The following is a 15,520-nucleotide window of genomic DNA, read 5'->3' on the forward strand; positions in this document are numbered from 1 at the left end:
CGAGCAAGTAGCGATCATGTCTTTACTACGCTGGACTCTCGCTGGCGAGCATCCGGCATTAAAGAATACTTGGTAAATATTCAAAGGGATTCAAAAACTTCATGAGTAACATATATTATGAAAAAGCCTATGCATGGATTTAAAATTATTTTGTAAAAACTAAACTTATCTTTTAATCTCATTTTTTTTGAAATTTTTGAAGTATACTTTTCCTAACACTTTGTCTGGTATTTATCAAATGCCCAAATGCTCAGTATTTCTTGGTTTTCCACCTAGATTCTCAACTACACCAGAGAGTAACATGAGCTGCCTAGCTCAAGTCACTAAAATTATTACCATTATATTTTAATTGGGGCTTCAACAACTTCTTAATTTCATACTACCTTCCCTCTGCTTTGTTGGATTTTTTTGCTCTGATATTCCTAGTTTTTTTAAGGCAGAAGTTTAGGTTATTGAATTGAGATATGTCTTCTTTTTAATGCAGGTATTTTATAGATATATATATATATAGATATATATATAAATTTCCCTCTAACTAGTTTTTAGCTATATTCCATATGTTGATATGGAGTCCTGATATGCTATATTTCATTTTTATTTATCCCTGCAAACAGGGATAACTTTATTTCCTATTTATATGGCTTTTATTTCTTTCTCTTGTATAATTGTTCTGGCTAAAACTTGATTTGCAGTACTGCATTAAGAGTGTTGAGAATAGAGTCTCATATCTTAAAGTGTTTTCAGTTTTTCTTCATTGAATATAATCTTAGCTGTGTGTTTGTCAGATACAGCATTTATTATGTTGAGGTATGTTCCTACTAAACTTATTTTACTCAAGGTTTTCTTATGAAAGAATGCTAAATTTTATTGAATGCTTTTTTCTACCTCTTTTGAGAAAATCATGTGATTTTATCATTCATTCTGTTGAATGTAATGAATTACACTTATGATATGTCAATGTTGAACCATCCCTGCAACTCTAGGACTTGTCCTACTTGATCATGATGTGTGATTACTTTGATGTGCTGTTGGTATAGATTTCTTAGTATTTTGTTGTGAATATTTTCCTCCATGGTTACCAGAAAGATTGGTCTATAGGTTTTTGTTGTGGTGGTTTTGTTGTTATGTCTTTCTCTGATTTTTGGAATAATGCTGGCCTTGTAGAATAAGCGTGGATGAGTTCCCTTCCTTCAATATTTTATGAAATAGTTTGAGAGGAACTGGTGTTACTTCTTTCTTAAATGTTTGGTAGAATTCAGCATTGAAATCATACTGGCCGGTGCCGCGGCTCACTAGGCTAATCCTCCGCCTAGCGGCACCAGCACACTGGATTCTGGTCCCAGTCGGGGCACCAGATTCTTTCCCGGTTGCCCCTCTTCCAGGCCAGCTCTCTGCTGTGGCCCGGGAAGGCAGTGGAGGATGGCCCAGGTGCTGGGGCCCTGCACCTCATGGGAGACCAGGAGAGGCACCTGGCTCCTGCCTTTGGATCAGCGTGGTGCGCCGGCCGCAGCGCGCCGGCCATGGCGGCCACTGGAGGGTGAACCAATGGCGAAGGGAGGACCTTTCTCTTTCTCTCTCTCACTGTCCACTCTGCCTGTCAAAAAAAAAAAAAAAGAAGAAGAAGAAGAAGAAATCATACTGATTGTTTCATTTTTCAAAATTGTTCTGTTCACATTTTCTATGTCTTCATGTTTTGATATTGGCAAATTATATATATATGTATATATATATATATCTCCCCAATTTTATGTATATCTTTCATATTTTCCAAATTGTTGGCATACAGTTGCTCAAAAGAGCCACTAACAATCCTTTGTACTTTGGTGGTATAAGAAATAATAGCTCCTTTTTAAACTCAATTTGAGTCTTCTCTTTTCATATTTAGTTAACTAGAGGTCTGTTGATTTGCTTATCTTTTCAAAGTATCTATGTCACTATCTTTTTTGTCACTTTTTTTTTGTTTCTGTTTCATCTATTTCTACTGTCATTTTTATTCTTTATTTCCTTCTGCTGACTTTGTATTTGGTTTGTTATTTTCCTAATTCCCTGAAAATCATAGTTATGTTGTTTATTTGATATCTCTTTTTTGACATAGAAATGTATTGCTGTATACCATAAGTTTTGGTATGTTGTATTTCCATTTTTGTTTCAAGGAATTTCTTAATTTCCCTTTTTATTTCTTCAATGACCTATATTAATCATTCAGGACCATGTTTTTCAGTTTCTAGATATAATTTTGAGAGTTTTTAGTGTTGCTTATCTCTAGTATTTAGAAAAGTTATAGGATACAATTTTGTGAATTTTTTTCTAATTTGTTGAGAATAAAATATGGCCTATCCTAGACAGTGTTCCATGTATTGATGAAAAGAATGTGCATTCCAGGCTATTAGATAAATTATTCTTTAAATTTCTGTCAGGTCTATTAGGTGTCTAAAGTAATTTAACTGTGATATTTCTGTATTGATTTTTTACTGGATTATCTATCCTTATAAGAAGTGGGATGTTGAAATACACCACTATTATTGTATTGGAGCTTGTCTCTCACTTTAGATTTAATGCTTGTTTTTACAAAGTTGGATGCTCCAGCATGGGTGTGCAGACATTTAAAATATCATAATTTCTTGTTAAATTCATCATTTGATCATTCCAAAATCACTTTTTCTCATTTTTCAGTTTTTAAGTCTTTTTTGTCTTATAAAAGTATAGCTACTACTTCTCACTTTTGGTTTCTTTTTTTTTAAACTTTTATTTAATGAATATAAATTTCCAAAGTACGGCTTATGGATTACAATGGCTTCCCCCCCATAACGTCCCTCCCACCCGCAACCCTCCCCTTTCCCACTCCCTCTCCCCTTCCATTCACATCAAGATTCATTTTCGATTCTCTTTATATACAGAAGATCAGTTTAGCATACATTAAGTAAAGATTTCAACAGTTTGCTCCCACACAGAAACATAAAGTGAAAAATACTGTTTGAGTACTAGTTATAGCATTAAATCTCAATGTACAGCACACTAAGGACAAAGATCCTACATGAGGAGTAAGTGCACAGTGACTCCTGTTGTTGACTTAACAAATTGACACTCTTGTTTATGGCATCAGTAATCACCCTAGGCTCTTGTCATGAGCTGCCAAGGCTATGGAAGCCCCCTGAGTTCACTGACTCTGATCATATTTAGACAAGGCCATGGTCAAAGTAGAAGTTCTCTCCTCCCTTCAGAGAAAGGTACCTCCTTCTTTGATGACCCATTCTTTCCACTGGGATCTCACTTGTGGAGATCTTTCATTTAGGTTTTTTTTTTTTTTTTTTTTTTTTTTTTTCACCAGAGTGTCTTGGCTTTCCATGCGGCTCACTAGGCTAATCCTCCGCCTTGCGGCACCGGTACACCAGGTTCTACTCCCTGTCGGGGCGCCGGATTCTGTCCCGGTTGCCCCTCTTCCAGGCCAGCTCTCTGCTGTGGCCAGGGAGTGCAGTGGAGGATGGCCCAAGTGCTTGGGCCCTGCACCCCATGGGAGACCAGGATAAGTACCTGGCTCCTGCCATCGGATCAGCGTGTTGCGCCAGCCGTGGTGGCCATTAGAGGGTGAACCAACGGCAAAGGAAGACCTTTCTCTCTGTCTCTCTCTCTCACTGTCCACTTTGCCTGTCAAAAAAATATATATATATATATACCAAAAGAAAACTGTAGACTAATATCACTTTTGGTTTCTGATTCATGGGATATCTTTTCCATGCTTTCACTTTCACTTATTGAGTTCTGTCTTTAATTCATTCATCCAGCCTGTATCTTTTTAAAATATTTATTTATTTGAAATATAATACAGTAATATGGAGAGAAAGAGATCTCCCATTCACTTGTTTACTCCCCATATGCTGCTTACAGCTGAGGCTGGGCCAGGTAGAAACCAAAAGCCAGGAACGCCATCAGAGTCTCCCACCAGGATGGCAGAGACTGAAATACTTGAACAAACAGCTTCTGTCTCCCAGTTCTACATGTAGGAAGCTGGATAGGAAGCAGAGGAGCTGGGAGTTGAACCAGGCACGCATGTGGGATGCAAGCATTTCAAGTGGTAGCTTCACTCACTGCTCCACAATGCCCACCCTCTGTGTCTTTTAACTGGGGGAACTAGACCGTTATATTTATGGCTGAGTCATTTCTCACTCCTATGCTTATTTGGAATATCCTTTTTCCTTGGCTAGTGGGTATTGTACTTTTATAAAGCATGTTTGAATGTTTTCATAATGGTAATTATTTTTCTTTATTTCTATGTATAGGACTCCCTTAAACACATTTTAGGGCCAGTCTGGTGGGGATAAATTCCTAATTTTTTTTACTTTCTTGGGAAGTCATTATTTCTCTTTGTTTATGAGTGATAGCCTTGCTATACAGGTATTCTTGGGTGGAAGAGTCTTTCTTTTAGAACTGGGAATATAGCATTACATTCTCTCTTGTTTGTAAGACTTTGGGTGAGAAATCTGACCTTATTCTAAAGGGGATTCACTTAAAAGTGACCTGGGACTTCTCTTGCTGACTTTAGAATTCTTTTTGCTGCATTTTTGAAGGTTTGACTTTAATGTGTCACAGTGAGGATCTTTTATAGTCATATCTATTTTAGTCTTAGAGTTCACCTTGGATGTCCATATCTTTCCGCACATTGGTGAAATCTTCAGCTATCATTTCCTTGAGTAATTTTCAGGGTCAGTGTTGTGCATAGCTGGCTCAAGTACCAGATAATCCACTTCTTATCCAGCATCCCTGCTGATGGCCTAGAAAGTCAGAAGATGGCCCAAGTCCTTGGGGCCATTTACCCACGTGGGAGATCTGGAAGAAGCTCCTGGCTTCGGCCCAACCTAGTCCCAGCCTTTGTGGCCATTTGCAGAGTGAGTTGCAAATGGAAAATCTCTCTTTCTGTCTCTCTCTCCTTCTCTCTCTCACTTTTCCTTTCAAATAATAATTTTTTAAAAAGTATTTTTAAAAACAGGTTTTCTCATCTTTACTGTTCTTTCCCTCAGAAACCTCCATAACTGGAATATTAACTTCAAGATGTCCCAACAATCTTGGAAGATTTCATTTTTTTCTTTATATTTTGTCTGACTGGGGTACTTCAATAGACCTGTCTTCAAGTTCATATCTTCTAGCTTGAAAACTGTTGCGAGGCTTTAGTTGTGTTTTATTTATTGAGTTCTTCATTTCCAAAATTACATTTTGTTCTTTTTCAAGATCTCTTTTTCTTTGCTGAATTTCCCATTAGTATTATGCATGCACAATTTCCTAATATCACTAACCTCTCTATATATGTTATCTTGTAATTCTTTGAGTATCCTTATAATAATTCTTTAGAAACCTTTAAAAGCACTTCATCAATCTCCTTTATGTGGAGTCTGATATTGTTATTGAGCACTCTGTGGGCATGATATTACATGCTTTGTCATATCTCTTGCTTCTTTATGTTGATATTTATGCATCTGGCAGATCAGTTGTTTTCATTGCCTTTAAAGAGGGGCTTTCTCCTGAAGAGTTGTCTTTGTGTGTTGATTTTGTAAGTTTCCACTGGACACTGAAGTACAGTCCCTTATATTTTCTTCCACTGTTAATCGTGCAGTGGCAGTAGGGGTCTAAGGGGCACCTCTCTGTCTCATTAGCAATGTGCACATCTCCAAAGTGGTGGCTGGGATTATAGCAATTCCAGAACCAGGTCTGAGATTTGTATCCATACATGAATGGCAACCTGCACCTACCAAAGCTAGGGTGGACTGGAAAAGGCAGCTGTGCAGCCCAGGTGGGTGTGCATGAGCAAACTTGCCTACCAATGCTGAAGCACCTTATGATGAGGGAGGCCTAGAGTCTGAAGCACTGACCAAATCTGAGGCAGGCTGGAGAAGGGATCTCTGCGCTCCAGGAGGTGTGTACAACCAAACATGCCCACCAAAGCCAGGGTAGACTCAGGAAGGGAGTCCCAACACTGTGGAGGAGGCACAGCAAGTACATAATCCATGGCTGGTATGTGCTGCCTTTGGGAGAGGAAAGAGTGTAGAAGAATGGCCCCAAGTCTACAGAGACAAGAACCCTGACTCTCAATATCCTGAAAGCAGGAATATCATGCTGTGCCAGACTAGCTGTTCTGCATAATGCAGGATACTGCTTGGACTAAGGTAATGGGGTTGCTGTTGCTGCTGGATCCACAGTCTTTTTTGACAGTGTGGCAGAATATCTGCCGAGGCTTGAGGATGCGTAAACATGGATATTCAAAGCTACTTTAGGGCAGTGTATTTTTCACAATGACCCATCACTCAAGATAGCATCACATTGCTATAGCTTGGGTTCTGGAGCCTGGGAGGAAAACAACATGAATTTCTTCTCTGAGGCAAAGCTACTGTGTGAAATCCAGTTTGCTCCCCTTGCTGGGCTCCATGCCTGAAATGACAGTGAATCTCTCTTTTAGATAAGGTTGCCAATGTGCACCATCCCTGGAGATGGGGTCTGCTGGGCTCATCTGTTACCCTTTCCCCTGCCATGGAGGTTTCTCACTGCTGTAAGGCTATTGGCTTTGGCCTGGCTCCCTGGCTGTTGCCAGCATTTGTGGTAGTAAACCAGCAGATGGAAGGTCTCTGTGTCTGCCTCTCTTTCATATAAAATGAAAATAAAATTTTTAAAAGGTTGGTATGATCAAAAAAATTCATAAAATGCTAAAGATAGGCAACATAAGGAGTACTAATTATGCATTAAGTATAACTATGTAATATTTAATAGTGCAGTCCTGGGCCAGATTTCACTGAATTAAAGAATTAATGAGGGGAGTAAGAGGACAGTAGTGTTAACTTTAATTTAAAGCAGTTTGGTTAAAAAAAAGCAGATAATGTAAATTAAAAATGTTATCTCAATATTTAAAAACAGAAAGCAAGGAAAGGAAGGAGGCAGAAAGGAAGAAAAGGATAGGGGGTAGGAAAACAGGGTGAGGGAGGAAGGGAGAGAGAATATCACTATATTCTTATAACTGTATCTATGAATTGTACTAAATATGTTAAAATTAAAAACTAAAAAAAGAAAATTTTTAAACATTAGAAAAGGTAAATAGCTAGACAGAAGCTAGAAAAAGTTGATTGGTTTTATTAGTTTTAAATAGACAACGACAAAGAGGTTTTATATGTCAAATCAATAACACAAGAGAAGTTGAAGTCATATATAGTGAGATAAATATCTTTATATATGGGTTTCCCTGAAGGGTATCCCACACTTACTCAGAAATATACTAATGTCCTATTTATCTATAGTCAATCTAAAGTCCTATACCTGCAAGCTTTGAGAGAGAAAGAGAGACAGAGAGAGGGAGGGAGGGAGGGAGAAAGAGAGAGACCTTAACTCTATTCCTCCTGTGTCCTCCAAAAGAATGATTCCACTGAGTACCACAGTCACTTCTTTTGTTCAACTGACTAAGCAGTTATCTGACTAAATTGAGAAGCACCTAAAATACTGTATCAGAGCATACAGGCCACTATTGTTTCCCAACTAAACTCTATATTTCTTTATTTTATTTTCTGTATTAAAACTCCTGTTTTCATGTATATGTGTATACCTGGTAGCTAGCACAGTGTCTAGCATTCAGCTGTGCATAATAAATAAGGCTTACATAAATGAAAAATAATTCCAGTAATAAATAATGCTACATTTGTAGAAGATTCCAGATACATGAAACCATGGCTTTAAAATATAACAATTACTGGAACATCATAATTTCAGGGATAAAATGTTACTTCCATACCATTTATACAGGGGCCAGCATCATGGTATAGCAGGTTAAGCCACCACCTGTGATGTTGGCATATGCTATAGGTGCCACTTCGAGTCCCGGCTGCCCCACTTCCAATCCAGCTCTCTGATGCACCTGAGAAAGCAGCAGAAGACATCCCAAGTCCTTGGGACCCTGCATCCACATGGAAGACCCAAAGGAAGCTCCTGGCTTTGGGCTTTGACCTGGCCCAGCAGCAACCATTGCAGCCATTTAGGGAGTGAATCAGCAGATGGAAGATTCTCTTTCTTTCTCTCTCTCTCTCTCTTCATTCTCTCTCTCTCTCTCTCTCATTCTGCCTTTTGAGTAAATGAAAATATTTTTAAAAACTGTATAGTAAGTGTAATTGCTAGTGAAACAACAAGAAAAATCTTTCTAGGTCTCTTAAGAGTCTTTTCTGAAAGATTGGTGCTAATGTTAAATCCCTTCCCTCTTACATCCAAAATTAACTTCAGTTCTTCCCCTAACTTAAGTTTGAATTTAGTCTTTATCAATTGTGAAAAAACATATTTTCTAGACCTATATTGATCATTTTAGATATGCTGCTAGCAGGCATTGATGCCAGATGGCAAGACAAGCAGCATGCTCCAGCAAAAAGCATAATTGACTTCATAAAAATAATAGGATGAGTATATGTCTCTGTAACTTGCATGCTTTGAGGATTGGATAAGGTATGTTAAACTTTCTAAGCTTTGCAGCTTCATCTGTGAGAAAGATACACTATCACCCACATCACAGGATTTTAATGAGGTGTGGTATGTGAATTAACTAACAGCCAATAAATTTCTACATTTTCAGTTTGTTTCCACTTTAGAAGTCCCAGGGTCACAAAAAGTTAATATGATATAAAGCTCAGAATATTTGAATAGTGTGTAGTCATAAAAGTATACTAAAAGGTGAATATTCTATTGGCTGATATGCAACATAATTGTGGATTTTCTCCAGCCTTAATTTTTAACTATGAACCAGTTTGGAGACTGTGTTTCCTTCAATATAGTTTTCCTGGTCATGGATATAAATGTATATTGAAACATATTCTATGTGTCATGTTCTAAATTGAATGTAATTGGAATAGAGAAGAAGTTTATAGAGAAATCTATACTCTCATATATTTTGCAGTCTAGTAAAACAATCACACAGGAAACACACACACACACACACACACAACTGTTGAATCAGATGTCTACCTGACTATGCTCCCAAGTTAGAAAAAATAAAAGGTACTAAGAACAAAATCATCTTCCATAAACTTTAAAAATAAATTTTAAGTGTTTATTACTTTCATTTACTTTGAAAGCAGAGTAAGAGTGAGAGCAAGAGAGAGAGAGAGGTTCACCATCCTCTGGTTTACTTCCCAAATAGCCACAACAGCCTAGAATGGGCCTACAGAGGCTGATGGAGTCTGGAACTCCATCCAGGTCTCCCAAATGGATTGCAGAGAACAAGCAATGGGGCCATCATCTGCTGTTCCCAGCATGCATTAGCAGGAAGCTAGATCAAAAGTGGAGTAGCCAGACACTCTGAAAGGGGATATGGCATCCCAAATGATGGTTTAATCCTCTGTGCCACAATGCCTGTCCATCAAAATAAATTAGCTAAATGAAAAATTTTCTTGGGGATCAAGTATTAAAATCATATCAAGGCCAGTCCTGTGGCATAGCTGGTGAAGCCACTGCCTGCAGTGCCAGCATCCCATATGAGCACTGGTTTGAGTCCTGGCTTCTCTACTTCTAATCCAGCTCTCTGATATGGCCTGAGAGGACAGTGGAAGATTGTCCAAGTCCTTGGGCCCCATCACCAGTGTGGGAGACCTGGAAGAAGCTCCTGGCTCCTGGCTTCAGAACGGCACAGCTCTGGCCTTTGTGGCCAATTGGGAAGTAAACCAGAGGATTGAAGACCTTTCTGTCTCTGTGTCTCCTCTCTCTGACTTCCAAGTAAATAAATAAAATCTTTAAAAATAAAATAAAATAATGTATATCAATATGACAGTTTATTTTGTTAGCAAATCTGGACATGAGCATATCAAGGCATATGACATTCCTTTCTTTCCTTGAGACTGTGATCCTATAATCCCATGTGAGAAAAACACTCCCTTCTTCATCTCTGAGGAGAAATCTGCCCTTTAAAATTCCTACTTGCTTTAGTTAATTTTCTATGAAACATTTACAAATCCAACAAGACTGATACATACCAGTCATACCAGAGCTTATGGAGGCGACTGAACTTAAGTTATAAAGAAAAACAAAATTAGAATCTGACATTCCAAGATGATCTGTGGGTCAAACATCAAATGCTTGACTCCAAGGGGTTTCCCACCTACCTGGAATTTCTTATGAGCTGGTGACTTAGAACTAATAGTTTCTTATATCCTTTTATATTAGAGTGTGAATCTGACACATCAATGGTTTCAGCTGTTATATTAGATTTAATCTACAAAAAACTGTGATGGAAGCTAAATATAATGGAACATTAATTAATTACTATTTTATATTGCTCTCACTAAAATCAAAATGTTAACTTGGAAAGATAAAATGAATGCATATAAAACCCAAAATTCCAAAAAATGTTTCACTCTTATTTGCCTGTATAAATTATTTTACGCCCAACATCCTCTGAATTCATCAACCCAAGGTCCTATTTGTTTATTTCCCAAAAATTTCAATATTTAGCAATCCCAGAACTCCACAGGAAAAAAAGATTAAATTCTAGAAAGTACAGTATTTAATGACCTAAGAAGATTTGGAGATTATCATAAAAAAGGCTTTCCAATAGAAAACACAAATATTTTATAGTATGTTTTGTACAACAGATACTTATTTTTAAGAGTAAATAAAATATTGACCATGAAATAGATCTATGTATGTAAAAAGGTGAAAATAAAAATCATGTACCACCTAATCTAATTCCACAGAAAGTACAGACTATGAAAATACTGTTCATATGCTCAAACATGGACATCTTCAATGACAGAATACAAGGTGACTTCATTTTTCCTCATCCTACTGCTTATATCTTGAAAATTCTTTATGATTCTGTGATAATTCTTATTTGTAATTATTCCTTATAAAAATCTTATATAATATATAAAAGGCCAAAGGAAACTATAAAACTAATCAAAATTCCAATATAATTCTCGTTTAAAACAATGTCCAATTTGTTTACAATCTAGTATATTTTTCATTCAACTGCTAAAGAAGCTTCTGTTCAGTAGACATTTTACTGCCTTCTGCACATCCTTGTTTCTGAGGCTGTAGATTAAAGGATTCATCGTGGGAGTCAACATTTCACAGAACATGGATATAAGTTTGTCATTAACATGTGAACTAAGTGTCTCTTTAAACTTGGGTTTCATGTACATGAAGAGAATGGTACCATAGAATATAATTACCACAGTCAGGTGGGCTGAGCTGGTAGAGAAAGATTTGCTTCTCCCCTCAGAAAAGCAGATGTTGAGAATGCTGGAAATGATTAATGAGTAAGAGATGACAATCAAAACTAGTGGCACCAATACGAGCAGTGTTGTGGCCACAAGCATGATGAACTCCTTGCTTGAGTTGTCAGCACAAGCTAGCTTCGTGACAGCCAGAATTTCACAGGAGAAATGATTGATAACATCATTCCTACAGAAAGGTAACTGTACAACAAATATAGTTTGCACTGCAGAGTTGACAGTATCTGCAAACCAGGACTCAGCTGCCATGGGAACAAAGGAATTCTTGCCCATGATGATGGAGTATCTAACTCAGAGGGTTGCAGATAGCCACTTTGCATTCATAGGCCATCATGCCCAGGAGTACACACTCTGTTGTCCTCATGGCCAAGCCAAGGAACATCTGTACTGCACACCCAAAGAAGGAAGTGGTCTTTCTCTCTGAAAGGAAGCTGACCAGTATAGGCGGAATGGAGGTGATGGTGTAACAAGTGTCCAAGAAGGAGAGGTTCCCCAGGAAGAAATACATAGGAGTGAAGGTAAGAGTTAAACATGCTAATCAAAATGTGGGTACCAATGCCTAGAAGGATGACCATGTACAATATGAAGATTAGCACAAAAAAGAGAAGCTCAAGCCTTGGATAACCAGAAAGTCCCTTCAGAAAAAATTACAATTTGGTTTGGTTTTCTAATTCCATTTTCTCTCTTTTATCTGTAAGAATTCAAAGCATTTTTAAAATACTGGTAATTTTTTTACCATAATAACCCAAGGATAGCAATGTACAAATGCAAAAATTTCAAACAGAAGTAAGAATAAAAGAATTTAAGAGGAATAGTGAAGAAAAGAGAAAGGAATAAAAGAAATGAATAGAAGAGGACTATGCAGAAGAGGCTACTGTGTTGATCACTCATTCAGGGCCAGGATTTTGTGAGCTTCTCTCAAGCATTCTATCAATTAAACCACACAATACTAATATCTTAAAAGATAAGGAAACCTAAATTAAAAGAGTTAAGCCTAAAGACACATAACTAATATGTAGCAAGGCCTAAGCTCAAACTCAAATCTCCATTCCTATGGCCCATACTTAGAAAGCATTTCATCAGAAATGTAGTAAGTTACTTAAAAGGCAGCCAGGCTCCCAGGTCAAGAGAACTCAACAATAACCAATTAAGTATTAAAACAGCAAAATGGGTCATTCTGAAGGAAGAATGATGAGAAATTCAACCAACTAATGTTTGTCAACAGCTTGGTTGTTCAAAACTCAGTTCTAATTCATGTAAAGCCAATAACCAAAACTCATTTTATTAAAGTATAAATGTCTTGTTGGCAAGAGAGACATTATTTATTTTGTTTTTAATTATGAGGCAATTAATATTATACAATAATTTGACATTTTTTACCTTTTAGTGTTCAAGGCTATTGAATTTTTAAACATGTATAGACTGATGTAACCAGTACCATAACCAGATCACAGAACTCTTGCAGCATCCCCAAAGCTCCATCATGCTAACCCCCTTTTTTAAAAAAAAAGATTTATTTATTGATTTGAAAGACAGAGTTCCAGAAAGAAAAGCAGAGACAGAGATCTATCTGCTGGTTAAATACCTAAATAGCTGCAATGGCCAGGACTAGGCCATGTTGAACCCAGGAGCCAGGAACTTCATCTGGGTCTCCCATATGAATGCAGGAGCTCAAGTAGTTGGGCCACCTTCTGCTGCTTTCCAGGCTCATTAGCAGGGAGTTTGATTGTAAGTAGAGCAGCTGGGACACAGACTAGAGTCCATATGGGATGACAGAATAACAGAAAGCACCTTAACCTGCTAGACCACAATGCCCACCCGTTATACTACCCCTTTTTAATCATCTCTTCCGCCTACTCATAAATCCTGGAAGTTACTGATACATTTTCTTTTTTTTTTTTAATTTTTTTTGACAGGCAGAGTAAGGGCAGCTCAGTAGAGATTACCAAATGAGGTAACTCCCTGAACCCAAGCCAAACGGAGACCCCCACCCCTCCGACTAAGAGCAACCCGGAACTGCCCTGCCCAATCACAAAAGGCCCCATACCCTAAGCCCTTGCTGACGTATCTTCCCTTTAAAAGTGTCCCCTAACAAAGACCTGGGCCTTCCTCTGATCTCTGCTGCACTGGCTGGTCAGATGAGGTCCCTGCTGCGGCTTGTACTTTTAAAATAAACCTCGCTTTTGCATTTCAGTGTGATCGGGTCGCTGATAGCTTCTTGGGGATCCACTTATCTGGGCATTACAATTATCCTAAAGATGCACACTTCTTTTTGCTCTGAATCCCAGGTTCACCATTTTAATTCTATCTTATAAATAAAGCCAACTAATTCCCTTGGAAAAGATGGCCAAGAAGTAATCTCACCATGAGACTCATTCTTCTAACCACTGCCAAAATGCAACAAGCCAACTTGTCTAAGAGAAAGAACATGTGTTTATATATTATCTTGGCCATTTACCAGCTATGTGACCATGGACAATTTACTTCTCTGAGCCTCAACATTCTCACCTAAAACATGGAGATGTTAATAGCCTCCTATGCATTTCTTTAGGGAATAAATAAGGTAACACATGTAAAGCATGTCACAATGGTAAGCACTATTTTGATCTCCTTCACATTCAATAGGTCTCTTATCCCTTCTTTTCCTATACAACCCACATTTACCATCACATCCATGATATGAGATAGATGCACTTTATACCAAATCTACTCACTTGGTTGAATAGCACCACATCATTATAACAAAAGTTCTCTGCAGTTTAAAACAAGGAATTCAATACATTCACATTATTGAATACAGATAATTTAAGTTCATTCAACTAAATCTAAATTACATCTTAAGTCACCATAGGAATGTACTAGCAATCAAAAAATTAAAAATATTCAAAACAATCCCCACAATATTCAATATTTATGTAAACATAACTATTAATAAAAATTTTTCCTGCTGACTAAAGATTCCTTGCTCCAAGACATATGCATTTTCCCTCAATTCAAAGAGGTTTTCAAGAACAAGTACTAACAAATTCCAAACAGCACTCTCAATGAGAGTTTTCAGGACACAAAGCTAGAATACTGTCTTGATCATTTGATTAGTGCTGGATGTACATTTGATAAACTGTGCAACACAGAACTGAATTGGTGCTATGAAGTAAACTGCTACAGAATCAAAACATTGGTGACAACAGCCTGATTTACATTCTAAAACAAGAGGGCAGATCCACTGCCTATTGTGCAGCAAACTTATTGAACCAAAGAGAAAGCAAATTGTTAGATGTATAAGTACCACCAGGAGCTGGCACTGTGGCATAGCAGGTTAAGCTGTTGCCCGTGATATCAGCATCCCACTTGGGTGCCAATTAGAAGTGGCTGCTCCACTTCTAATACAGGTCCCTACTAATGTGCCGGGGAAAGCAGCAGAAGATGGCCCTAGTACTTGGGCTCCTACATGTATGTGGAGACCCAGAAGATCCTGGCTCCTGGTTTTGGTCTGCCCTGGTTCCAGCCATACGGCCATGATGGGGGTGAACCAGAGGATGGAAGATCTCCCACTCTGTCTCTCTCTCTCTCTCTCTCTCTCTCCCCCTCTCTCTCTGTAACTCTGCATTTCAAATAAATAAACCTTTTTAAAAAAAAGACCAGAAAACTATATTCTGACCAAAATGTTTCTTCCCACTTAGAAATTATAAACTTAAACATCCTATTGTTTTGGCTGCTCAATTAAATTGTTTTGGATATCTAACTACTTTTTTTGGTCACAGTTTTCCTTAATTTTCTAGCTGTATCTAAAATAATTATCTCAAAAATGTCTATGCCTATACCCTATACACTCTCTCTAGTAAGAAACAGCTCATTCTCAAAAAACATTATTTATTTCAACTCAGATCAAAAGACTGACTTCTCCCTGGACTTGTGTTGTTAGTATGTGTTCAGCAATTAATCTGTTAAATGCAACATTAACTTACCTTTGAAGTTGAAACATATAGAAGATCATTTTGCTTTAATCTTTTCTTTGCAGGCTATTCTATAAAATTTTGCATGAGACAGTTAAGAAGGGTAGTTCTCATAGGGAAGTCATAATTGCCACAGGATATATTATCTGGAAAAGATTGATTAACAAGAAGTGATTTCTACATTTTTTAAAAACTTTCTATCCAATACAGTCAAATATGTTTCCAAAGGGAGTATGTTTTGGTTCTGCTAGTTCAAAAGTAAAGGAATGAATATTGAGCAGTTTAGTTTGAGCATGTTACACATTTCTTTTGCCACTGAAGCCAGCT

At 37.6% G+C, this 15,520-nt stretch overlaps 1 pseudogene; it reads right to left on the minus strand.

Annotated features, from left to right (window-relative positions):
- Positions 1–3,752: 3,752 nt before the first annotated feature.
- Positions 3,753–14,823, minus strand: LOC127490518 (olfactory receptor 13C9-like; annotated as a pseudogene).
- Positions 14,824–15,520: the final 697 nt, after the last annotated feature.

Source organism: Oryctolagus cuniculus, chromosome 1 (genome assembly GCF_964237555.1).
Source record: "Oryctolagus cuniculus chromosome 1, mOryCun1.1, whole genome shotgun sequence".
NCBI lineage: Eukaryota > Metazoa > Chordata > Mammalia > Lagomorpha > Leporidae > Oryctolagus > Oryctolagus cuniculus.